The sequence below is a fragment of the Sinocyclocheilus rhinocerous genome, unplaced genomic scaffold (assembly GCF_001515625.1).
Source record: "Sinocyclocheilus rhinocerous isolate Xijiao unplaced genomic scaffold, SAMN03320098_v1.1 scaffold492, whole genome shotgun sequence".
Classification (NCBI taxonomy): Eukaryota; Metazoa; Chordata; class Actinopteri; order Cypriniformes; family Cyprinidae; genus Sinocyclocheilus; species Sinocyclocheilus rhinocerous.
Genome location: NW_015626069.1, coordinates 1,890,970 through 1,908,580, shown reverse-complemented (window position 1 = coordinate 1,908,580; position 17,611 = coordinate 1,890,970). Strand labels below are relative to the sequence as shown.

Genomic DNA, 17,611 nt, shown 5'->3' with positions numbered 1-17,611 from the left:
GTCTGACAAGTACAATCCTAAAGGACTTTTAAAAAATCGCACAGTGTGAGCCCGGCTTCAAGTAGCATTGCCAACTACATCTTTCAGTATCCTAACAGTACCTCGGCTGTTTTTAAAATAGCTTTTCCAGTAATGGGATATTTAAAAAAAGAAAAGAATTAAGGGGGTCTGAATACTTTCCGTACCCACTGTATATATATATACTTATAATACAGTATGTATGAGATATATATATATATATATATATATCTGTCCAAATCCTGTTTAATGTTGAGATCCTTGATTTTGTACCAGAAATATACCGGTAGTAACATCATTACACAACATAACATTACAAAATATCCTCTCAAGGTGTGGTCATATTAGTGACATTTTGGTGAAATTTCAAAGGCTAAAAGGTCCATTGTTTATTGTCAGTAGTGTACCAATATATGAAGCACAGCTCACACAGAAGTCACTTACATACCAAGCAGCTTTCCGTTGGTCAACTCACCAAATCCACGTGACTGACTTGAACCCATTGCAAAATCAATGTTAAGAATTATTTAGCTCCAACTCGAAATTCCTGATCACATCGATTCCTATTGAAATGACTGGATTTTGCACGTGAAAATTCACAGAACAGTGGTAAATGTGACTTTACAGTAAATGGCTTCAATGTAGTTAGCCACTTTTTAGTAACTTGTAGTGTAGCTACTTTGACAGTAGTTTAACTAGTTTAAATAATGAGTAGCCTGAGAAATCTCAAAGTGGTTTCTTCAAAACTGCTGACAAACGTGTCTTCTCTGTTCTTTTCATAGGCTGGATATAATCGTTCCCTCTCCATGCAACCGTTCCCATAGTTACGAATGGGCCACATGGATGGACTAAAGAGGAGGATTTTTTGTTTTTGTTTTTCATTTGTAAACCAATTCCAATTGTGACAAAGTGATAAACCTTGACAACGATGCTGTCAAAGCGCATCAACAGAGATGCACTGATAAAGACCCACGTCAGTGTTTGCTAGCTACAACTCTGTTCCTACACTCTTCTGCTGTCTCCTCTTTTTTCCTTCTTCTGCTGTCTCCTCTTTTTTCCTTCTGAGGGAACGTCCTGTTTGACTGCGGCAGCGCAAAGGGACACATGTGAAGCTCACAGCCGTCGCTTGCCAAAAAATGACAAGAGATACATAATTCTCACTCTTAGTTTGGAGGAAGTCTTCATGTGAGCAGGAAGTCATGAGAAGCATGTTGCTGGAGAGTTGAAGCTTTCTTTTACTTTCGTACCTTGAGTTCTTGCCATGGAGTGCGTTTTGGCTTGTTTTATCCCCTTTCCACCTTGAGCTGAAATCACAAACAAGTGCAAACTTCACAGAGGACACTCTCTCTGACCTTCCCCATCAGCTCCCTGAGTATGTAACCTCACAACTCGATCTGAAGTGGAATGAGAGGCTTCTGAGGCTTATTAGAAGACATGGATTCTAGCTGTAGTACCTCTCTTCTCATTTCAGCCTGAAGGAACGAGTGTTCTCCCACCATCTTATCATGATCCTGGCTGAAAATGGACAGTCCAACCATCCGAGCAGCTCAGCTGAGAACATGAAAAGATGTGTTTTGGTGTTCAGGGGCTTTATGAAGCTGACTTCATGGCCATTATCTGCTATTATTTCCTTTTTCTCAAACTGACAGAAGAAAAACAGCCCACATTAAAGGGTTGGATTTGTATTAGCCAGGTATCTGAACCCCCTCATTGTGTGTTTGGATGTTCTGAATTGGATGTTTGTGGGCTGGGATATCATGGTGAAGAACCGTTTGTTAGCATTTATAGTTATTCCTGATATCAGACAAGTTTTAAGTGGTCGGCTTATGTCATTGAATGACATGGATCCAATGATTTTCATACATAGAGTAAAAACAACACAGCCCTTGAAGTACAGAGGTAAATGTAACTTGAGATGTGTCTTTCATAACCAGGGGAGGGTCTGCTTTCGGTCCTCAAGTTCTGAAGTCAAGGATAAGAATGACGTGAGGGTTTTAGTCAAAAGGAGCCAACGCCAAATGAGCATGAAAATATTTCATCTCTGTAGCTTTGTGTCATAATCTGTTTCCCTGCACATTCCTCCATGTCATCCATGCCCACGCCACACTTAAGGATAAGGAAAAGGGGCTTAGAAGTCACTCCTTAAAATACTAATCCAAGGCCCCAGTAACATGAAGAGAAGGTTTGAAGATGAGCAAGAGCTTGGGAAGTTTACAACTTTCCAAGCAGAGAGGGGGGATGGATCTGACAATGAATTGGATTGCATACTGCATAACATACATTTTGCTATCAAAGTACACTATATTCTGGGTGCAGCATCTTTTAACTGGCCGGTGTTATTGAGATTTGTAATTCAGTTATTGAATATTATTGCCTCTGCTTGTTTCTGCAGCATTCTGTTCGATTTTCTTGTCTTACGGCCTCTGTTACCTGATGCCGGCATTTACTTTCCAGTGGGCATTTAAAATCCTCCAGTTTATATGCTGTACTGTTCAGCTTCTGAAATCAATCACTGATATAATTGCTTTTACAGGTTTATTACTTTTTAAATCGGTAGCCTATCATGGTTGTGTTAATATGATATTACCCAGAGCTTGTTTCAATTGTAAGTTGATTGAAAAAGCAAAGATTGTATTTTCATTGGGATTTTATGGGCCAGGAGTTAGCAGGTACATTATCTTCAACCTATTGACATTAACTTTATATTTACAAGACTGTCGCATGGCTGTTCTTTTTAGGAGAATTTCATTTTGTATTCCTTTATCAGTGTAGATGGCATCTTATTGCAGTTTCCACATATCAGACATCATTGTGTTGAAGTTGATCTCATACTGACTTGGAGTTTTACATTTCTTACAGTTGCATTTTATGTCTCTGTAACCCGACAACAATAGCAATGCTGCCAAGGTTTACAATGCTGACATTAGAAATGGCTCCTAGTAAAATCCTACAAAAGATGCACTTTGCTAGCGATAACACATACACACAAAATGTCAAGGCACAAGGGCTTCAAAGTCATCATCTTTATGTGTATATTAACTCAACATGTTGTTGAAGGATCCAGGCAACCTGTGTTTCATGCTTGTCCATCTGTTTCTCGTAACAGTGCCTTGGTAACTCTATATGTGGTATATCCAATCTCTTCTTATTGCTCCATTTTTATTATTATTGCACACTGGTCAAGAGTTGCCAGTTGCTAAGGGAGAATTTCAAAGATGCAGCCTCGTTTTTTTTTTTTATTATTATTATTTTTTTCCTTTGGTATGGAGTCAAGTCTTTGTTATTCTCAGCTTAAGAGAATCACACAAACACAAAAATAATAACCAGCACCCCAAAACATGTAATTAATTTACATCTTCACATATTCCTTTAGTTTAGAACCTGGACTTTAAGGGAGCAAGTAAATGCTGTTTTATCTTCTTTAGCCTTCGTGCTAGCATGTGTCAATATATTCTTATATTGTGAATATTATTCATTTTGCAAAACCTACGGTGCTGCTATGCCAAAGTAAAAGGCATCAGCCTATTTTATATACATATATAGAGAGAAATCCAGCCAAAATCAAAAGCATTACAGCATTTATGATGTTATTTATGGCATTTAGCAATGCTAACAGTGAATTAGCTGAAGCACTCAACACATTCTTGTCGGCGTTCCAGTCTATAACAGTGTAGTCGTTGTACTGATCACTGTAACAGACATGTTCCCTTCACAGCGCTGATGTGTTTTCAGTGTCAGGCCATTTTCATCAGAACCAGTGCTTGCATCTTCATATGAAGAACTCTTCCTGACAGCCCTCCATATATTTTATGCTCAGCCCGACCGAATCACACACACACATCCGCTAAAACAGAGATCAGCACCTTAGTTAATTTAAATTCTTGAATATTACCTTCGCATATATGTGATGAGTATATGGCAACCTTTTCATCAAAGGTTCTGTTGGCATGATGTGAAAGAGAGCATGAAGCAAAGTGGATTGCGAAGACTTGGATGATCATGTCAAGACCACTTCGTAGTGTCAATGTATTTGTCTCATTTATCATAGTCTTTAAAAAATGAGAATTTTAGATGTAGACAATATCGGGATTGCACTGAATGTATTTTTCATTTTGGAAATATCTATGCTATACATACGGTGAACATCCAACAAACTACGTAACTAAACCAGTAATTGGAAAAACAGCACCACTAAAAGACTGCATATCAATATATTTGAATTGCACACGAAATTGAAACATATGAAAATGTTATTACTACTACAGGATGAACATATCAGTTTTGTGTGGAGGTCAGTGTGAAAATATCTTCGTATGCACTTGTCCAACTTCTTTTTGTCTTTTTTTTCTCTCATTTTGATAACCACAACCATGCGTTTCTCTCCAGTCGGTAAGAGGTACAAGCCCAGTCTTGAAGGACTTTTAAAGGACTGCTCTGCTCTGGCTATCCAAAGCCTAAAGGAACACAGTCAGTCTTGAGTTACGTACTTGACCAAAAGGATTTTTTTTTTAACAGTGACTTTCAAACTTTAAAGGACCTTAATGGAGCGGTCTGTTGCGGATATCCAGACAGAGACTTTGATGCTGAAAGGAGAACTAATGAATAGAAACATTTTTTGTAAAGAAATATATTTTTATGAAAATAAATTTTTAAATAAAAAATAGAGAAAGTATAATAACAGATCTGTAAATGTTTTTCATTATTGTAGTACAAATGCTGGTGGGGATTATAAGATATATATATATATATATATACACACACACACACAAAGCAAAATAGAGACAAGGTTTTTTTTTTTTTGTAAATGTAAAAAAGATTGTATATAGAAGTTTACATATTGTAAATATATGTAATACTCAACATGGCTTGTCTGCAATATATAAAATGTATTTTATCTGTCTGTATATGATGCTTTGCATTGTGTTTAAGCTTATTCTACTTTCTTGAACTTGAAACCTATTTTGAAGTTTTTGGAATAAAAAATGAAAACATATATGTGCCTGCTATTTTCTCCATTGTGTGGAAGGTTTGTAACTTTGTGCATGATTATGCTTTATTCATCTGTGCGCCCAATCTGACAAAACAGGACAATTATTTTTCCTCTAGTTGTCCTGTAGTGCACATATAGTGGCTGTAAATTGAAGGCATTAAGGCACATTCAAATCCCATGTTTATGTAATATCAGCATTCAGGCGGCAGTAGGTTGTAGGGCTCACAGTCTGTAAATGTGTGTATATATATTTTTTTTTAGAATATGTATATTATTTATTTATTATGTTTCTATTATTATGTAATTTATGTATAATATATATATATATATTAAATGTTGAAGGAATCATGAACTTTTGCTTGTCAAAGACCTTCTTTTCTGCAACAATCCAAAAGTCAATGGAAAAATCCTATTGGGATTTTGTCAAGGGAACCAGGGTGAGACTAACCTCCAGGTTGGCCTACAAAAATACATCACTACATCAGTCTGTTAAATATTGGTTATGATGCCTTGGAAACCAATCTGAAAACATGTTTCTTAGAAGGTACCTTTTGTCAAAAATGCTGCCTTTTATGTCTGGCTGTTTAAGGGCAATGGAGGCTGAACAAGAATCAATGGCAGATTTGATTGTTGCATTTCCCTAATCCTTTATTTTTATTTTTTGTGTAATCTTTATTGTTATAGTTTTACATTACTCCTGTATCATATGTTGAATCTTGTTGCTCACTAGTGGTTGTTGTGGAACTATGACTTTATTTATTTGTGACTAGTCAGAGTGACCAGGCCCTTGGTCGTAACGGTTTGTTTTCTGCTGGTCACTTTCCCCTTAAACTCCATGTGCCCTATGGAGCAGTGTTGGCCTGTGTGATCTAGTGTATGTTGATTTTGTCAGCAAATTAGAGGAGCGTATGATGATGATGATTGACAGCAATTTTTTTTGTAACCAAAAAGCACTCTGTGTAGTTTCTGCCATCTAAAATTTCCTTATGTTTGTGAAGGCTACAGTTGTCACGTAATGATTTGCCCCTAAATAACTCCAAAGTGCTTTTCTAGGAAAGTTCCGGGTGCTTGTGCTGCTCCGAGTGTTCGGAATCATCATGCACTGTGCAGAGACCGTATCAGGAGGAGGCAAGTCCATTCATTCAAAGATGAATGGGAGGAAAAAGTTACTTTTATTCATTTCACTCATAAAGGCCTTTTGGTAAAAATTAATTTAAAGATTTTTGGCCTTTCCCAATTCCTGTTAGCTAGAGGCTGTACTTGCATGACTGCAAATAGTTCCCAGGGCTAATAACAAACTTTAATAAGGACTTATATGGCTTATACAGAATTGATACTAAAGCTAAAAGAGTGAGTGCTTTTATTAACAAACATGGTGACCTTTAAGAAAAGCTAAGCATGCACATTTTTAATAGGCCTATATAAATTAGATTATTCTACTTAAGTTTTATGAACACTTTACAATAAGGTTTAAATTGTTAATATTATTTAACTACATTAGTTAACAGGAACTAACAATGGAAAATATTTCTAAAGCATTTAGTACTCTTAGGTAATGTTAATTTCAATCTATATTAATAGATTATTAAAATCAAATGCATGTAATGGACCTGAGCTAACATGAACGATGAACAGTTGTAATAGGACCATTGTATTTTGTATTAACTAATGTTAATAAAGATTAATAAAAACTGTAACAAACGTATTGCTCGTTGTTAGGCCATGTTAAATAATTGGCGGAACTAAAGAGTCACGAGCACACGCAGCTTTTGCATATAGCGATCATCTGCAAGCTGAGACATTGACTTAAATAAAACAGAAACAACAACTTTATTGACTTCAATTTTAATTTGTTCATAAAACATTCGTCACCAAAATGCCAGGAACAAACAAACACACTTGCACAACTCCGTTGCTACCCGGAGAAAAAAACTGCATCCACTGTTCCCTTAACACTGGATTCCTATGGGAAGCTGAACAAGGTTATCTTTCTCTGTAACAGTGTAAATAAGTCAGAATGCATGAAATCGCATTAGACCTCCCCTATAAAGAATGGTTAACCTAATACAACTGTGCTCTTGCAATATTGCTTAATTATAGCAGATATCATTTAGCACTATAATTAATTGTAATGTGTTTTTTTTACTTTAAACCGCATAAACACATTTCATTACACCAAATACACAAAATAATGTTCTTTTTAGCAGCATCATATGACCCCTTTAAATAAAACAGGAACAACAACTTTATTGACTTCAATTTTAATTTGTTTATAAAACATTCGTCACCAAAATGCCAGGAACAAACAAACACACTTGCACAACTCCGTTGCTACCCGGAGAAAAAAACTGCATCCACTGTTCCCTTAACACTGGATTCCTATGGGAAGCTGAACAAGGTTATCTTTCTCTGTAACAGTGTAAATAAGTCAGAATGCATGAAATCGCATTAGACCTCCCCTTTAAAGAATGGTTAACCTAATAGAACTGTGCTCTTGCAATATTGCTTAATTATAGCAGATATCATTTAGCACTATAATTAATTACTGTTATTAAAATGCTCATTGTTACAATGATTGCTTCTTAAACCAAAAGCAATTGATACTGTGGATGAAAAAGAGTCTCCCCAGATTTCCTTCCAGCTCTCATTTTAATGAGACACCTGAGCTGGTTTGTCTTTCACAAGTTTTGGCAGTTTTGGGGGCAAGCGTGGAGAAACTTTTTTTTTTTTTTCTGAGAAAGACCTAACTTTAGAAATGAAACCCAGACCGATCCTTTAACCAAAGTAAAGTTATTTGCAGTGTTTATATGCACGAATTATCTTCAAATATTTATGAAATATCACCTTGAAGCGACAGTGATTTGATGCACTTGATTAATGGTTAATTATTTGAATATTGTGTCAGCCATAAAGTCGAAATTTCGGTTTTATTGGTTTAACAAAGCAAAATCATTCCAAGTACCCCCTGAACCTGCTTAACTACCCCTTTGGGGTGCATGTAGCCCTGGTTGGGAATGCCTGCTGTATGACACCAAGCCTCTGGGTGTAATAACATTCTTTAGAAGCCACTTCTCTAGGAAATACAAATACTGTGGGAGTACAGATGGCGTTTTGATCGTTTATTATTTATTCAGTTCTTGTCATTAGTGTCTTCCCGCTCGTGTTCAGTAGTAGCTTGAGGGAGCAGACTTTTATCCGAACTTTTGCAACAATAGCATCTAGTAGGCTTAAAGTTTTGTCAAACCATGCCTGGGATGTATAATTAAAGGTAAAAAGCAGCACAGATCTCCCAGGGTTCCACGCGCCTCCCCCATAGCACAAAGAATCAACCTGGAGATTCTGTTTGCTGCCAATGCCACACATTTGCAGTGTTTATATGCACGAATTATCTTCAAATATTTATGAAATATCACCTTGAAGCGACAGTGATTTGATGCACTTGATTAATGGTTAATTATTTGAATATTGTGTCAGCCATAAAGTCGAAATTTCGGTTTTATTGGTTTAACAAAGCAAAATCATTCCAAGTACCCCCTGAACCTGCTTAACTACACCTTTGGGGTGCATGTAGCCCTGGTTGGGAATCCCTGCTGAACGACGCCAAGCCTCTGGGTGTAATAACATTCTTTAGAAGCCAATTCTCTAGGAAATACAACTACTGTGGGAGTACAGATGGTGTTTTGATCGTTTATTATTTATTTAGCTCTTGTCATTAGTGTCTTCCCACTCTTGTTCAGTAGTAGCTTGAGGGAGAAGACTTTTTATCCGAACTTTTGCAACAATAGCATCTAGTAGGCTTAAAGTTTTGTCAAACCATGCCTGGGATGTATAATTAAAGGTATAAAGCAGCACAGATCTCCCAGGGTTCTACGCGCCTCCCCCACAGCACAAATAATCAACCTGGAGATTCTGTTTGCTGCCAATGCCACACTGGAAAAAAATAATAAAAATTGGTGACATTTACGGCAAAATACTGGAAGGTGCACACAGTGTCATTCACACAAATACTAAACACCATCATGGTATCATTAACTGATGTAATGTTAATATACCAACCTATTGTCGTACTAAGATCTGTTTTGAACCATTGTAATAAACTGATTACCACCAAAAACAGGTGGTGATGAATTTACGGCAAAATACTGGAAGGTGCACACAGTGTCATTCACACAAATACTAAACACCATCATGGTAACACACACATGATACTGAAATAATGCAATACTGTTAAAATTACTGTTAAAAACACAATCATTTTTTTTACAGTGCATGTTAAGAACTTTTATTCACCACCATTAACAGTTATTTCAGAATGGGAGGCTTTTTCGAATGGGTCTAATTCATTAAGGTATTTTTGGTCACGAATCACTTTTAAGATTCTCAAGGAGTAGGACAACAGCCAAACCAAGTATATGTCTGTAATTGGCTACCTAAACTCTCATTAGGTTGCACTGTCTGCTTCAAACACTAGAGATCATGTTCAAGGCCAAAACTAAGACTCGAGCACCAAATGCATGTAAAAATTGCCCTCAATGTGTGGAAAAGAATTTTGGGGCCAATTTTTAGAAATTGCAACTTAATATTTGGTTTGAACAGCCATTTAAATGAATATTTTGCCTAAAAATAAAACAAAATCATCATGTAGTCTTTTGAAAGTGAAATACAAAGAATCAGTAAGTGGTTTGATGGTGATGGGACATTTTAACCTGTTATTGCACACAACAATAAAATCCAGTGGAGATTTTTATTAGAATGGAGAGCATGTCGTTTCACATCTGTGTGACTTTATTCTGTGGAACAAAGATATTTCGAAAAATGTCTGTTTAATATCCGTTCAGTGCTATAAAACTCAGTGTGGTCAAATGTTCTTGTGGATCCTGCTGATTTGCATTGTTCACTCTTGAAAATAAAAGCTCCAAAAGGTCATTTTCACAGCGATGCCATAAAAAAACAAAAAACAGTGTAGAGCATTTTAATTTGAAGAATCTTCTGTGAACATGTTATGCATTGTAAAAGTTAAATGGATTTTATGGTTCCTTTATTTCTAAGATTGCACAAAAAAATATTTTGTGCAATGGAAAGGTACTTTTACAAGTGTATTAACAATCTTTCTTCAAAATATCATCTTTTGTCTTTCAAAGAATAAAGAAAGTCATACAGGTTTGTTCCAATTTTATTTTAGAAGTGGGGTGACTAATGGTCGACTGATGGCGGTGGGTGCTTGGTTAGGTTAAACTCCGCTCTTGATTGATTAAATCAAATGCCACACCAGGTCATTAGTCACCACTGGCTCCTTCTGCTCATGGCAGTTATTAATCATCGCCATGACGGCCCACCATCCACTGAAGTGCTGTACCACTGCAACACCCCAATCCCAGCTCTCCATTCTAATGAAAATCTCTGAATTTTATTGTGGTGTGCAATAATGGGTTAAAATGTCCCATCATCATCACACCACTTACTGGTTATTTGTATTTCACTTTCAAAAGTCCACATGATTACCTAATGCTCAAAGTCAGACTTGTATCTTTTCTGTTTGTTCATTTGGCTTTAGTGTAAACGTAGAGACTGGTAGAAGCATCTCAGAGAGGTAAATGAGATAGATGGGGGATTGGTGTGACAATAATGCAATTAAGTCATTATGGATGTGCTCGCAATGAGCTGATAGATCATTTTATATAAGCAGACCTTGACTGTAATTACTCTCTGGAGTCAATGGGTTCATGTTTGTTTTTTGAATTAAAAGTCCTTATTCAAGTGAAGGCTTAAGTCATACTTTGCCTCTCTTATATTAGTGAAAGATGTTTATCAATAAAGGGGTTTTTGCTGTAAAAGAGCTTAATGTATTGACCACTTCCTCCCCAGTCCAATATGAAATAACGTCCCTCCATCCATCCATTCATCCATCGCAATTAGTAATAGGGCAAGTAAATGTTGTCATGTTTGTATTTGTTTACAGCACTCATTACATTTTGTTCCCTTCATATGCCTGTCTCTAAAATTGGGAGATTCTCAGAGAGAGGGGTTCTCATTTCCATGCAGACTTGTGTGACCTCTTCGATTCGGGGCTTTAAATGACTCCAGTTTCCAGTATTTTGAATGGTTTTTTCATTAAATCTGGGATGAATAGGGTTCATTTGAGCTGGCCCTAGCCTGCTGGACCCAGACTTTCTCCTCTATAATCAGAAGGACACGCTCATTCGGACAAGGAATTGAAAGACTGGCAGGGCCAGCGATCTGCACCACTTCCCCGTCAAATTGAATATAACATGGCATGCACCTACAATGCAGTGTCATGGCAACGGGCACTATGCTACACTGGGATCTGGACCTCAAGTGTTTGAAAAATTTCTAGTTTAGATTCATGTTCTTGTTTGTATATTTCAAATGTATTAGGTAAATGTGGTGTTTATGATGTTACTATCTGATATTTATATATAACTGATGGTGTATTGATATCGATATTTGGTAATATAGGTATAGGTCAAATGCACAAAATAATTAACATTACTACTATTACCAAGTGACAGATGAATTTATTGCAAAGATTTTGGTTGAATGCAGCCTTTGAAATCAACAACAAAGCATTTTGTTCTATTTGAATGTTACAGACCCTATCTGACGCATTTTGGGGTCACAACCAGTGTAGAACTACTGTTCTAGAAAGACTTAGAAATTGAATTTAACATGTTTATTTAATGGACATTTATACAACATCCTTTGGAATTATCCCCATCTGAATCTGTGGTTCCTGCTCTTTCTCAGATTCTGCCAGAGAAAGATTATGTTGGCACGCTGAAAGCAAAATGATTGACTTTCAGAGGACTTTTTAAACAAAAATTGCACTGTGACAATAAAATGTTCAGAAATTAATTAATTGTAATGAATATTCTGATTATCCTTCAGTGCAAATTGGATTTGAAAGAGGTGAGACACCTTGTTAAATCCAAGATCCTTTCAGAAGAATGTACACTAGGGGCTTTGGTGCTAAAGATAAATTATGAATAGCATATATAAAACAGGCAGTTATTTATGGAGATGAGAGGATGTTAAAGACTTTTTTTTTTTAATTAAATTCAGCTGATCCAAGCTTTGTGAGCTGAAATCCCCATGGCTGAGCACCTCTGAACTTTCATTTTGTTTTTTTAATATAAATAAAAATTTATGAGGCATAGAGTCCATGTTTGGAGGTTATTAATTCCCTCCACTGTTTACCCCAACATCACTCTTAAACCATTGCTAATTCTTCTTCAAAAATTAACTTCTAAACAACAAAGTCAGCATATAAATAAAGAACAACAGAATACGAATGAATATGTAAAAGTATTCACCCTTTGTATTGTAAACAATGCTTTGCATGCAGCATAACTGAAAAGGTCTCATCTTTCGAATGTTTTATTTTTTCTCTGCCTTTTGTTTATTAGAAAGATAGCTTGAAGCAAGATTTCCCTTCTGTATCATTAAATACTTTTTCGAAAGTACAGAACAGGAAAATAAAAGTTTATTGTAGAAGTAATATTGCTTTTCCATTTGATAACTAGGTTTTACAGTTGCTATATTGCCTTTTTTTTATTGCTATTTTTTTGTTTGTTTTTTTTGTGAAGGGCAGAAGGATAATAGATTTAGTCAACTGGACACTGTATGGCTACTAAATATAAATTAGAATTCTAAAAAGTATCTAAAATATTTTAATTAAGTAACTCTAATATAATTTAATGTTTATCAATATTAATAAAGAATGTTTATGAAATATGCTTCCTTAAACGCCACACACTGACCTCAAAAGCTGGTACATGGAAAGGAAAACATGATAAACCCCAGCAATAATCTTTGATTTGTTTTTAACAATTTCATTGATTTGCATTAATAATCATCTCTTACAGTGTTGAATGCATTTACAGTATACACTGTATACACAGTTAGCAGTATACACAAAGGTTATCTCAAACCCTTTACACCAACTGAATCTTCCGGGGAAGTTTTTGAAGAACGGTTGCAACAGAATTCATTGTTTGGCTTCAGTGGGTTGGTGAGTGTTTTTGACCTGTTAATTTCAGACAGCTGACTGACAGTCTCCAAAAAAAATAAATCAATGAAAGCAGGTATAAAAACAATAACTTTATTTTCAAGCAAATGTGTTTTGAGTGGGTTGCCACGTTATAGTTCTGAAGTAACTTGGCAACTACATTTCAGTTGAGTAATTGACGTAATCATTCAACTTTGTGAAATGTATTTTTCTCACTTTTTAATGTTTAAAGCTCATGTCTTCTGTTGACCACAAGCATTGTGAAATCTGACACGTGTCACAATTACTGCTGGCCATTGCTGTCGGAGTTAGAGACCGTTTCATCAACATTCTCACAGAAATGCAACACACACACACACACACACACTGAAGTGGCTGTTTCTTGATGCTCAGCAAAGCACTTTGACACACCTCACTGTCCGTGCTCATAAGCTCCTTCAATCCATTGCACTGTAAAGCAGCCAGACGCAATTTGAAGCACCGGGTGTTGGGAAACTGTGCGGTAATGACCACATTACAGCAGGGATACACTGGAGAGAGTGAGTTTTATCTCCTCCTGAAGAGGGCTAGATGGGAGCGTGAGGTCAGGGAGAAGCCAGCGGTCCCGAGCAGCGCTACACAGATGGACATATGAATGATCCTGTGTTGAAGTGTGATAAGATCTCGCCCTGCTCTGACCACTGACCGCTCTGGCTTTATCTTGACACGTGCTGCAAGCTGAATCTGAAAAGCATAATCCCTCTCTGTCTCTCCGCTCTCTTTCTCTTCTCTTTTTCCTGGGCTGAGCAGTTGTTGAGCCACTATTGTATTCGTTAGTTTTCTTCCGTTTTTTGCCTCCTTTTTTATTAGCTCATCTATGGCCCAAAACCGATTGTGGAAAAGTAGTGAAACTTGGCATGCTAATTTGGGTGGGTCTGTATGTTTTATTAGGATTTATTATGCATTTAATATTTGGTTTAGAAACAATTTTTGTTTAGAAACTGTTTTTAATGCCTCATCATCAATGAATCAAACGATTAAATTTTTTTTTGAGTCTCTTATTGTAACATTTTAATTGTGATTATTTTAGTTTTTCATATTACTCTTGCTACATTTTCAATGTGATTTGCTTTTCCATATAATTTCTGCTTGCTGAATCGCATTCCTTAAATCAACATATATCTGTTTTTTAGAAGCCTGTCAAATGCCTTTTCCTTGTTCCGTCTCGTTGCTACTCCTCAGAGATGTTGTCTAATTGGCATTGATTTTCTGCTCATATGATCTTCAGACCATGCCAGGCAAAAGTCATCCCATTGATTGTTTGTATTCGGAACCATTTGGCTGTAGCAGGAAAAGGATTTTGTCCATTATGCTTTTAAAGTGCTGCCTAAGTCTTAAGTTATGCAAGAAGTATAGTTACAGGTTTTTTGTTATAGTGGTTAAATCTTAGTTTGAACCCCACCTAGGGTGATCTTAAAATTAATATATCATCATTGTGCTTACTGTAATATAAGCTGTGTTTGATTCATATTCCCACTATATTTGTTCTTTCTTCCAACATACAAACATGAGCAGCCTATGAAGCCACTAAGAGAGGGCAAAAAAGAGTGGAAGGCATTCTTTTGCCTTTGCTATAATTATTCTAGCAACAGCATTCCGCTAGTTCTAGACAAAGTAGTAATTTAAAATAATTTAAAATTGTGAACTTAAAGGCGTTCAATTTGTGTAACAAGTTAGATATATCCTCTAATGTATGTCTAGGGAGGAGAACAAATGATGGAATCTACTGTAATTCCTCCTGTGAGGTGCATGTCAGTCACTGAAGCAAACTGAAAAAAGCAACTCTCTTCTCACCAGAGATGAAGGAGCTTTGAACCCCGTGTTTCACTAGCAGGTGCGATTACTATATCAAAGCTTGAAACACTGTCATGATACTTCTGAAATCAAAGTATTCACTCATCCACATGCTTTTTGGCTGGAAACGGTCATTGTGTGTGTGTGTGTGTGTGTGTGTGTGTGTGTCCAAGTAATTCATTATATTGAGCTCAGGGTTGCCAGGTTTTCACAAGAAACCAGCCCAATCGCTACTCAAAACTAGCCCAATCGCATTTCGAGGGGGTCCCCAGTTAAAAATAGCGTTCCGGGGGGTAAAATACAAATTTTTTATGGGGTTCCCCTGCTAAAATTTGCATTCCTGGGGATAAATATCATGTTTTTGGAGTCGCTTCAACACGCGGACATGAAACGCATCCCGTGGCAACAGTGTTAATGTAGCCCAATTCCGCGGGAAAACCACAGACTTGGCAACAGTGATTGAGCTTCTCCTGAACTTTGTCAAGTTGAATTATAAGAAATGTTGTTTTACTAAGTGGAGTTTATAATTTGTATGTAATGTGTAAATGTGCATTTGTAATCGGCGATGCCCATACTTAAGGAAGCTTGATACACATAGGACATTCTGAGGATGCATGAAAAGTTCTGCCAAATTATGCCCATGTGGGGCGACACCAGAAAACCTCTCATAATTCTGCAACCATATGATCAATCAAGTCGAAAATTGGTGTGCTTATGTTTGGGACAAATTCTAAAATATTATTCACATTTCACTCATAAAATAACAAACATAATCGCAATAGCAAATCAACTTTCAGCAGCTTATGATGTGAAATATGAATGACCAACCATTATGAAAGTTTAGATATTCTTACATTGATTCAAAATGACGTTGTGTATCAAATTTTGTAAATATTGGTGTGTAATAAGCATATTTTCATTTTAACTAATAAACACATGGACAGCAGGACATTTTGAGGAAACCTACCAAATTTCATAAATTTTCAATCCTGGGGGTGCTGTAACTTAAAGGTATAGTTCACCCAAAAATGAAAATTACGCCATGATTTACTCACCCTCAAGGCATCCTACTGTAGGTGTATATGACTTTCTTCTTTCAGATTACTATTTATAAAGTTTTAATTATGGATATTTGTTTTACAAAAACGCATCGATTAACTCCAGGAGGCCTTTATTCACCCCCCAGAGCCATGTGGGACACTTTTTATGATGCATGGGTGCACTTTATTGGACTTCTTTTGGACTATTAAAAAATAACACCCATTCACTGCCATTATAAAGCTTGGAAGAGCCAGGACTTTTTTTAATATAACTGATTGGAGTCGTCTGAAAGAAGAAAGTCATATACACCTAGGATGCCTTGAGGGTGAGTAAAATCATTTTCATTTTTGGGTGAACTGTCCCTTTAACACAACTCTAATAGAGCAACTGTTGAACCAAAGAAGCAACCAAAGAAGTTGAAATGTGACACACACTGAGAACTGTACAGCATCCACAGGACCAAATCTTTCTAAATCGGCTATTTTGATCATGTTTTCTATACAGGTTTGGATACAGTATATCTCCGCAAAGAGAAGTTATATGCTAATACTCTTAGAGGTTACAGCTGTTTCACGAGACTGATATGACTCAGACACTCGGTGATCACAGATAAAAATAAAACCCCTGAAGAAGGATAACAAGAGGAAGAAATGATTTGCTGACTTCTCTAATGGCAAAATGCTGATCATGTATGGTCCTTTCTACCTGCGTGTCTCCCGTCATGTGTATCGGTGACCCGGGTTACCTCAGCCATAAATTGCCGGCAGCGAAGCAGGAGACAAAAGCATTCATCAATGTAATTAGAGTGCTGTGCACACAGTGTGTTTAATAGGGGCAGTAGGGAGATGGATCCCAGGCTCTTTGACAGATGAACAACGTGTTCGTAAGCCACAGGAATACACGGTGCGTGAGCTGCATGTCAGGAATCTGCATGTGTCAAGAGATTGGCACAATGTACTGAATAGGCTTTCAATGGGTTTCAGGGCTGTGGTGGCAAGGAGGCTTATTATGGCATCATCCAGTCATCATTTCAGCAGAGTGCTGTGGTAATTACAGGGGAACGTGGCTTATTGCCATGAAGGAGGAAAAAAATCAAAGCATTGTACTCCCAGTGGCAGGCATGGAGTTCTAATCCGAGAGCAAAAAATGTCACTGGCACTCAAGTGATCGTGCCTTGAAAATGATTTTACAGATGTCAAAATGAGAACGGAGCCCACATTAACTGTGACATGTCACACATCACTCTAGCATGCTAATTCGATAGATCGTTTTCATATTAGTTGTAACCTGAAGTACATTACATTGACCTACTCTTATCACCATAGTGAACTTTAGTTCTGGAGGTCTGGTGACCAAAAACTAGACGCCCACTGACGTTGAAGTCAAAGGCATTTCTATAATAAAAGTCTTCTAAACATTGCCATAAAACTAATGAGGGTTATATTGTTACATGGACAATTAATGTTAAAGACCCCATAAAATCCCAATGTGAGTTCTGAGGCTTCTGGTCTATGTGCATATCATTTTTAGTAGTGAAACTGGGCTGTATTTGGAACAAGGGCTATTTAATTTAATTTAATTTATTTTACGACAAAATGTAAAAGCAAATGTTAAACACTTATTGTGTTCTCTGAACAGACTAACCTGATACTAAACTAGTTACCTCACCCAATCCATATATATATATATATATATATATATAC

The 17,611-nt window shown here is 36.6% G+C and overlaps 1 protein-coding gene across 1 annotated transcript in view; it reads left to right on the top strand.

Annotated features, from left to right (window-relative positions):
- The window catches only part of LOC107710653 (CUB and sushi domain-containing protein 2-like), a 45,118-nt gene extending 41,898 nt beyond the window's left edge, over positions 1 to 3,220 (top strand). Inside the window, exon 19 of the mRNA XM_016515486.1 lies at positions 801 to 3,220. The gene's annotated coding sequence lies outside the window, so the exon portion shown is untranslated. The remainder of the gene's footprint in view (positions 1 to 800) is intronic.
- The last annotated feature ends 14,391 nt before the right edge of the window (positions 3,221 to 17,611 follow it).